This window comes from Boleophthalmus pectinirostris, unplaced genomic scaffold, assembly GCF_026225935.1.
Source record: "Boleophthalmus pectinirostris isolate CB_2022bp ecotype Guang Dong unplaced genomic scaffold, ASM2622593v1 HiC_scaffold_4, whole genome shotgun sequence".
NCBI classification, from domain to species: Eukaryota; Metazoa; Chordata; class Actinopteri; order Gobiiformes; family Gobiidae; genus Boleophthalmus; species Boleophthalmus pectinirostris.
Window position 1 is genome coordinate 6,089,956 of NW_026571353.1, and position 7,934 is coordinate 6,097,889.

Here is a 7,934-nt window from a genome sequence, read left to right on the forward strand (position 1 = left end):
TTATTATTCATTCTAATGAAAGTCCCACAGCGGTCAAAAGTAACTACGGAAGCCGAGAGGGGTCACAACAAACGCAAACGCCGCAACAAATACAAATGCGACAACACAACAAAAAGCCACAACAAACCAAAAAAAGCCACCACACACCAAAAAAGCCACAATGAAAATGGCCGCGGGACTCTATTTTAATGCAAACGCTGAAACAAATACAAACGCCACAACACAAATGCAAATGCCGCAACACATTAAAAAGCCACAACACATTAAAAAGCCACAACGGAAGTGACGCGGGGACTCTGTTTTCTGACGAACCGATTAAGCGGCAAGTGAAGAAGAAGAATTACAACGTGAAACGAATAATGATAAAACAATAAATAACTTTTACTTACGTTTCCAACTTCTCCGTTCCTTTACTTTTCACGATTTTCATTTGCTGCTTGATCGGTCAGTCTGAAAGTAGAATCCCGCGGTCATTTATGTTGTGGCTTTTTGGTTTGTCGTGGCATGTGCATTTGTGTTGTGGCGTTTGTATTTGTTGCAGCGTTTGCATTAGAGTCCCGCGATAATTTCCGTTGTGGCTTTTTTTGGTGTGTTGTGGCTTTTTGTTGTGTTGTCGCATTTGTATTTGTTGCGTTGTCTGCGTTTGTTGTGACCCCTCTCGGCTTCCGTAAGTAACACGTTGTGCTGCTCTTCTAATGCGGTTCAGTACACTTTTTCTGTGCATTTTTGGGATCTAGCAAACATATGGTTCGGTTGCTCGTGTACACGCACACACACGACTTCACTATGCAACCCTGTGTGTGCGCTCATGTTACTCATATGAGAAAAAACTATGAATAAATTCCACTCCAAAAGATACAGCGTACATACCTTCAATCTCGCCTTCGGCTGTCCGAACCTTACAGAAAATTGTATAATAGAAATATTGGTCCACCTGAAAAATGTATGTATTTCACAATTTGGCCTCTTAAATTTTGACATTGTCACAGTTTATTTGTCCCATTCATTTTTATAAGAATCACATGAATTAAAATTTTTTCAACCTTAGAACTGAAAATTTCTATTTAATGGACGATTTAAAATTAATGTGTGATTATATTTCCATATATTTTCACAGTGACATTACACAAGCTTTATTTAACGAGTTTAATTGATGATTTGTGGCACGACTAAATTGTGTTATTGATACAGTTATCTCGCTATGTTCATGTCGCATTGATTGAGAAACACTCTACAAAACGTTGCTTATTCATGTGTATTTGTATTTAATTTTATAGCGACAGTAGGATGGAACTGTCTCTGCAGAGAGTGACTAGCTGATAAATCAGGATTATCAATTATCCAAATCTCTATAGCAGGGGTGCGCAATACATCGATCCCGATCTACCAGTCGATTGCAAAGGCCGTGTGGGTAGATCGCCGTGTCTTAGTACTCGTCTTGGACTCGATCGCGTTTGGACTCGGTCTTGTCTCTCACTCAAGGTCTGACACTCAACAAGTGCGATCATATTTCATTACGGCCGCTGCTGTTGGCAATAAACTTGTAGCGGGGTGCAGGAGCGTGTGGGGCGTCTCAGTGCAGCCTGTGCGCTCATTTGAAACCCGTGGAGACTCTACGGCACATCACAAACACACACGCTCCCTATGCACGGCTCGTCTGCAACAGCGTGTGCCCTCGTGTACCAGCGTGCATCACAGGGCAGGTTCAACTTCCTAAACATCCTACCTGTCCATCTGCCTCACGTCAGCACGCCGCCCCTCGCCTTTTCACGCTCTCGCTCCTTCCTGCGTACAGCGAACACAAGCCCCTCCCACAGTGCGGCTGATTAGAAGAGCAAGACCAAACGTGAAGCAAAAACCAGTCTAAATTTGTGTTACAGTGTTGGCACAAAGCAGGTCTACAGCATAGAGCAGATCTACAGAACAGACCTACTGCCACATTTGGCTGAAGTTTGTCTAACAAAAGTGCACAAATGCATCTGTGTTTGTCACGATGTGTGTTTGGTTTGGTAAATGTGCAGAGGCTGGTAAATATCACTGCAAAACCAGAAAAGAATGTAACTCCAGTTTGGAACTTTAAAAAACAGGTTTAAAAATCTTCCTTCACTTTTTTCATAATTTTGTGTAAAGTGCCAGAGGAAGTTCTCTTAAAGAAGAGGTTCTCAAACTGTGGGGGAGGGTCCAAAAAAGGGGCACAGAGTGTTTCAGTGCAGTTTGCTTGGCTTTGTATTAGGTAGATCATTATGACTTGGTCATTTTGTAAGTAGCTCACATGCTGAAAAGTGTGAGCACCCCTGGTCTATAGTAACCACATCAATCACCTCTATCAATAAGCCCCAGGGCAGCTGTGGCTATAACAGACGCTTACCACCTCCCTCAGAGAGCATCACGAAAATGGTTAAAGCACGATTAAGTTAAAATAAAGAATGTGGGCTTTTAAAAGTGCTGAGACCGCATTATATTTGACCTTTTCTCTGATGAAATATTGGGCCGACCAGACTCAAACTTTACAATGCAGCAGTGAAAGCGCCGTGTGTCTGAGGGGCTGTTTCTGCCTCTTTGCTGATGAGGAGATGATTGTGTAGGACTCGTGTTTGATTAATGTATGTATGAATTCAACCCCCGCTGGGACACACAACCACAGGTGAGGTGGGTCTAAAGGCAGCCTGCTTCTGATTACCTCAACGGGCCTATGCGGTAATCACTATGTATACAGCTCCATGTACTGTGACGCTGTGCTGTGTTCATCTAAACACTGGCGGAAGTAGAACTCATTGACTTTGACACTGACACTGTGTAACTTTCTGCTGGTCTCCGTGGAAATATTACTGTTTTGCCTTGATTATTGAGGATTTGCATGTGACGTGGCAGTCGTGTGATTTAATGTTTTGGCGGCCATACTGGAGCTTGGGGTTGATCGGGATGGTGTTATTCAGTTTACAATATATCATGGCAACTTTAAACAGCGCAAACAACATAAAACTTCATCACCATAACGATGACAGCTTTTACATGGACAGTTTGCGTACTGATAGTCCCTCTCACCGCTTTGTCCGATGGCTCCAAAACGCTCCATTAATCACTGCGACAAAACTGCAAAAGTTTGGGTTTGGGGGCCTTGTCTGCAAAACTCCAGCCAACTTAATTTATTTTTGTTCAAAGTGTGAGCATGCAGATAACAGTTGTCAGTATCATCGTGTTAGGTCATGTCAAAACGTGGCCAATTTGACACAAGGAGGAGTGAGGCTCACAACTCGTCATGTGGCAATATTCAGAAGCACGTCGATGCTCAAAGTGTGAGATTGCTTTTCTACAAATGTCCTGTGGGTGAAATAAAGCTCGCGATTTAGATTTCTTTGGGATCTGTTTCAAGTCAAAAAAGTTAAATCACACATACTATGAGTTCTTGTTGCTTTAAAGGTTCTATATTACATAAAAGTGAGCTTTCATATAGCATCATGTCACTTTTCTGATGAAGGGTCCGTCACATAGCCTGATTCGTCAGACATTTTCACTTCATGGAAACTGTCTGACCTAGTAGCATTAGGATTTGTTCACTTGACAGAAGCCAGGTACTTTTTTTATTTAAGCAATCGCTGCTATTTGGTCGTGACGTATGTAATGCTCTGCTAACTGGTATACTAAGCTTTTTCCAAATCCCGTAGGAAAAAGGGCAATAACGTCTTGATAAAATTCAAACATTCTCTTTGTTTTGGCTTTAAATCCTCGATCTCGGGAATCGTTGCAGACACAAAATGTATGGCTGTTCGCTGATTAGCTGGTGCCTGAACTCACACTTCTGGGGGGTTTTGCGAACAGTCTAGTGTATTCTGATTCCTGACCTAGTCGCTGGAGAGAAACGAAATTGAGAAGAGGCACTAGGTGGCGCCAGCCTGGCTACTGTCACATAGCCTGAGTGAAACTTCGTGGACAGTAGACGAGTACTTTTTTTATTCTTTCAAGCTTTCAAGTTGCATCGTGATTCATCAGACGGTTTCACTTCGTGGAAACTGTCTGAGCATTAGGATTTGTTCGCTCGACGGTAGGTAGATACTTTTTTTATTTAACTAATCGCTGCTATTTGTTTGTGACGTATATAATGCACCAAATCCCATAGGAAGAAGGGCAATAACATGTTTCCCCTTGATAAAATTCACCATTCTCTTTGTTCCGCTTTAAATCCATGATCTCAGGAATCATTGCCAACACAGAATGTCTGTCTTCGTCTACATCCATCTTGACCGCAGACAGGTGCTTGAGTTTGACGTCATGGCTTCTCAGCTCACAGCTGATTGGCCAATGCACGGTCTACAACTTCCGGGGTTCTTGCAAACCGTCTAGTGTATTCCAATTCCTGACCTAGTCGCTGGAGAGAAATGAAATTGATTGGAGGCACTAAGTGGCGCCAGCCTGGTTATCCATCACATGCGGTTATGTTATTTGTTTTTGCCTGGAATGTTCCACAGTGTGAGATTAAACAGCTTTACCTTACATTTATTCAATTACAGCTCAAAAATACCTAAAAAAACAAACATTCTGTTTGGTCTCCCTGAAGATCGAAAAGTTTAATGCCATACTGTGCAACATTTGAAACAAAGTAAGAACATCTCCATGGGGAAAAGCATTTGATGAAGCCTCCAACAGAAAAGTTACACAATGCACCTTTAAGTAATTTCAAGTAATTATTAAGTGTTTAATTTAAGGTTTTAACAAAATTCTGCTTGTACTTTCGAATTTTTACTTTCCACCTACTCCTACAGTCAGATATAACTACCAAAATCTTAATTTAAAATTCATTTACTTCAGATACGAGATGTGTTTGTCTAGTTTTAATAGTTTAATAGTCAATTGGTGACTTTACTCACATCTGTAACAATAATATCTTAAAATCATAACTTTTATAATTACTGTATCCATTTTTATCAAATAATGTGAATTATGTATCAGTGAATACACATTTAGATGCAGTTAACATTTAAAAACATTTCACATGATTTTCGTTTTAAAAAGTCCTCATTAAAATGTATTCACTTTAGTTTCACACTGGTGAGAGCAGAGCAGGTCCAATCAGACGAGCTCAAATTGGGTATTACAACATTACTCTTGGATATTTTATTTATAACTCTTCATTAAGTCTACTCTTCACTAATGTCTACCAATTAAATGTTTTTAAATAATATTATAAATTGTTTAATCTTTTAGCATTAGTTCCTTCTGTTAGACACAGTGGGAGCTATTAAAAATTTCATGGCGAGATTGGTCGGTGAAATCTTCCCATCTGGAAATTAGGCGCTTCAGATGATACATTAAAGTGCCCGTATTACACTATTTTATATTCTAATCTAATGTAGTTTTCTCAGCACAAACAGACCTGGAATTATGTTTTGTTTCATTCACATGTTTAACACACAAACCCTGCAGATTGAGGCTGAGTTCTTCTCTCAAACTGAAAACTCTGTTCCATCTTCAATTCAATTCAGTTCAAAAAGTTTATTGTGAATTATTCATACGAAACAAATGAAGAATCAATATCGTGTTCCTCATTGCCAGTGTGTAAGTAAATAATAAATGGAAAAGTCCAAGTGTCTTTGGGGAGACACAGATTCCTAACTTTCTTGCCGCCTGGTTGTTTGAGAGAGGAGAGAGTTCAGCATCCTAACAGTCTGGTGCATGAGGCTGTTAGTGAGTCTGGTGGTGCGGGAACTGAGGCTTCTGTAGCTCCTCCCAGAGAGTGGAAGGCTGAAAAGATTGTGTGTGAGGTGACTTAAATCACTCATAATTGTGATGGCTTTTCAGGTGAGGCGGGTGACGTACGTGTGGGTGAGGCGGGTGCTGTATATATCTTGCAGGGAGGGGAGTGGTGCACCAATGATGTGGCCATACCGACTTGTCAAAGCCTGATCCCGTCAGATCTCAGAAGCTAAGCAAGGCCGGGCCTGGTTAGTACTTGGATGGGAGACCACTGGGAAAATCAGGAGCCACAGGGGGGCGCTAGTCACAAAAAACTGTTGTTGTGTCCTTGGGCAAGACACTTCACCCACATTGCCTAGTATGAAAGTGGTGTGTGCGTGAGTGATGGTGGTGGTCGGAGGGTCCGATGGCGCCGATTGGCATGGCAGCCGCGCTTCTGTCAGTGTGCCCTAGGGCAGCTGTAGCTACAATAGTAGTTTACCACCGCCGGATATGGGGAAAAAAGAATAACGAATCTATGAAAAATGCTCTGTAAAGCGTCTTTGTGACATATGTCTGTGAAAAGTGCTATATAAACTAGAAAAGCAGTCAGAGAGCGCAGACCTCCGCCAAGGACTACCCCCATTCTTTATATAAATTGCGATAAAATCAGTCTTCTGGATCAGATCCGGATCAGCCTTTGGAATATGAAAGGAGGATCCCATTGTCCATCCCTGAGTCAAATTTCATGGGGTTTGGTCAATAATTAACCGAGATATTGAGAAACAAAATTTTTGGCCCCATTTACCACAATGTTAACTAAAATTTCAAAGTGATCCAGAATCCAGGATTTCTTCCGGATCACCCCCAAAATGAAATCAGTTCTCCCTTTTCACATTTCCAACAAATCCTGAAAATTTCATCAAAATCGGTCCATAACTTTTTGAGTTATGTTGCTAACAGACAAACAAACAAACAAACAAACAGACAAACACCGGCAAAAACATAACCTCCTTGGCGAAGGTAATAAATACGTACTTACTTACTTACTTCTGGCTGTGTTCATTATGCAGGGTTGCAAGGCTCCCCTGTCGTGGTGAGTGCAGCTTCTGCCCCGCACAGTGATGCAGCTGGTGGATGCTCTCAGTGGTTCCTCTGTAGAATGCGCTCATGCTGGTGGTGAGACACTTGCCGCTTGCTGGGCTTTTTCCATCAGTGATGTCGTGTTGGTCCAGGAGAGGATGTGATCACTGATGTGCAACCTAGGAAATTAGTGCTGCTCACTCTCTCCACAGCAGCAACGTCGATGGTCAGTGACGGGCAGTGTTGGGAAGGTGACTTTTAAAATGTATTCCCCTACAGCTTACAGATGACATACCCCAGAATGTAGTTTGTAACGGAATCCATTAAATTACTTAATGTGAGTAACGTAATCTGAATACTTTGGATTACTTGATTTGCTGAAGAGTAGCAAAGACTAAGATATTGTAACATAAAATATTTTGTCTGCTAAAAGACAATAAAAAGTCCAGTCTTAAATGAACCAAATTAAAAATATTATTGATAGAAGACGAGAAGACACGGCCCGCACAGCATGGTTTAGTCCTGTTAAATCCTGTTTGAGACATAGTTTAGACCTGGTTTACTCCTGGTTTAGTCCTGGTTTAGTCTTAGTTTAGTCCTGGTTTAGACCTGGGATTAGACATGGTTTTAGACCTGATTTAGACCTGGTTTACTCCTGGTTTAGACCTGGATTTGGACCTGGTTTTAGCCCTGGTTTAATCCTGGTTTAATCCTGGTTTAGACCTGGTTTAGAGTTGAGCAATAAGTGGAATTACCAAAAAATATATAAAAAAAAAAAAAAATGGAAAAAAAAGGGGATATAGCCCAAAATGTGAAAACAGGTATAATGCATTTATTTCAACCAAGTAACTGTAATCTAATTACCACTCACTGAAACAGTAACTGTAACTGAATACAGTTACTCATAATGTGTACTCTGATTACGTAACTCTGGTACATGTAATCTGTTACTCCCCAACACTGGTGACAGGTGTTGCGTGTGACCTCCCTGAAAGTTGATGACCTTGTGATCCATCCATCCATTTTCTTCTGCTTATCCGGGGCCAGGTAAGCGGAAGAAAATGGATGGATGGATCTTGTGATGTCATGTAGTAAAACAGGAAGCGCCAGTGTGTTTTTAAACTCCACACACCTTCACTAGAATCATTTGGATGATTTCAATCCTGGAATTGCCAATCTCT

At 41.2% G+C, this 7,934-nt stretch overlaps 1 pseudogene; it reads left to right on the plus strand.

The window, feature by feature from the left end:
- The first annotated feature begins 5,869 nt into the window (after positions 1-5,869).
- On the plus strand, positions 5,870-5,987 carry LOC129411413 (5S ribosomal RNA; annotated as a pseudogene).
- Positions 5,988-7,934: the final 1,947 nt, after the last annotated feature.